Source organism: Meleagris gallopavo, chromosome 22, assembly GCF_000146605.3.
Source record: "Meleagris gallopavo isolate NT-WF06-2002-E0010 breed Aviagen turkey brand Nicholas breeding stock chromosome 22, Turkey_5.1, whole genome shotgun sequence".
NCBI classification, from domain to species: Eukaryota; Metazoa; Chordata; class Aves; order Galliformes; family Phasianidae; genus Meleagris; species Meleagris gallopavo.
In genome coordinates, this window is record NC_015032.2 from 12,332,142 (window position 1) to 12,334,018 (window position 1,877).

A 1,877-nucleotide genomic window follows, 5' to 3' on the forward strand; every position below is an offset into this window, starting at 1 on the left:
TGTGATGTGGTCTTCTGTCTAGTAGGTAGAAACCATATAATGTGTTTAACTGAAGACAGGGCTGGGGGAACTTTTCCAATAGATTACCAGCTCTTTTATAAACACTTACAAGACTGATGTCTTTAAAAAAATAAAAATAAAAAAATAAAAAATACCACACATCTAAATCAGGGTGAGAGTATTCCTTATATCTTAGAAAAAGTATAAGATTAGGGGTGGTAGTGAATTTTGCCTCTTGCATCAATGCTTTGGAATATTTAGATTTCTCTGCACACAGTCCAGTATGTAGCTATACAGGTACTGAACATCACTGAATACAGCCTTGCAGAAATGCCTGGTTTCAGCAAAGGATGAGGTAGGCTCGTGCTGGGTAACATTACATTGCACTGTTAGTGTCTTGCTCTTTATGAAACAACTGGGCAAGGCCTTTTCCATCTTGCAAATATCTATTCCACAGAAGTTGTCTCAAGTCCTAGGGTGAACACTGACAACATGGGGCATCTCATGTGCAACTGCACAGCTGATGTGATCGCTGTGTTTGTAGACAGGAAAACGTGAGCTGAGCCAAACATTTCAACCTGTCCTGTGGTGTAAATGGCAGTGCCTTCTTAGCTGGACTGGGATTGCTCTCCAGCTGGGATCTTTTCTGGCTGTTTCTCAGACCTAGATTCCGTAGCAATTTTTCCTTTATGCAGAATTGCTAAACTAAGCCTAGAGTTTGCATTCAGATTGAAGATTTTCTTTCATAGCAGAGCTGCACCTGTCAGAGTTGGATCAGCCCTTGGTGTTTCTAGGTGGGAGAAGAGTAGCCTGTATTTATCTGTGAATGATGAGGCTGTTGTCAGCCACAGCTCTGATCTGCTGGTCACCTCCCGCCCCAGTCTCGCTGAATGGCAGAAGCGAGCTGCACCTCTTGCTCATGGTCACACAGAAAGTCTGTGGCAAAGTCAAGAAAAAAACCAGTCTGATGTGTGTTTTAAGAGCTTCCCCTCAACTCAGGAAAGAACAGCATTCATCTTTACCAGCAAACCAGTGTGTGGCAGTCTGTTGTCCTCTGAGTCATCACTCCTGCTGAACGCCGCCCTGGGGAGGGCTGTTAAACTTCTACAATGCTCACAAAATCTTAATGACTTTTGCCAAATGAATTAAGGGCCCTTATAGCTTTCGTGCTGTACTGGATTTTGAAAACTTATGTCAGTAGAGCCGTAAATCTCTTGGAAGCAAGAGGAGGTGGTGAGGAAAGTAACACAAAAAGTGAAAAGTGCTGTCACTTCTGCCCAAATGAAAATTATAAGAAAATATTTTCATGGGGAACTGTATAAATCAGAGATAAAAAGTTGAATAATACAAGAAAAAAAAAAGAGAGAAGAAAATAACCCAACAACCAGTTTGGGAACCTTTAGAACTGCTGAAGCCCCAGAGCAAATCTGATATTATTTTTCCTTGTGCTTCTGAAGCTGTGTTACTCCAGTGATTGTTAAAAGCTGCATCCTTATCTTAAGGTCAAAAGACCAAGGGAAAGGCTTCTGCTCTCGTTTCCCATTGGGATAAACAAGAACTGGGCTGATATCATTCATTGACACTGAAGTTGTTATGTCTTTCTCTCTTGCATTCTTTCTTAAATAAGCAGACTGAAGGATGGCACCCCTTACATTTGGCAGTGTGACAACAGATGCATTTCTGCTGAGATGTGCAACTCTGGATTTTCTTCCTGAGCTTCTTGAAATGCGTCATTGCAAACGTCTTATCATTAAAAGACTTACTCTTTCAGGTTCAGTAATCATACCAATAAAAGCTGGACCTGGGCTGGAACTGAGCATCCAGAAGGTCAGTTTTGCAGTGGATGTATTTTTTTCTTTTCTTTTCATTCCTTTCTT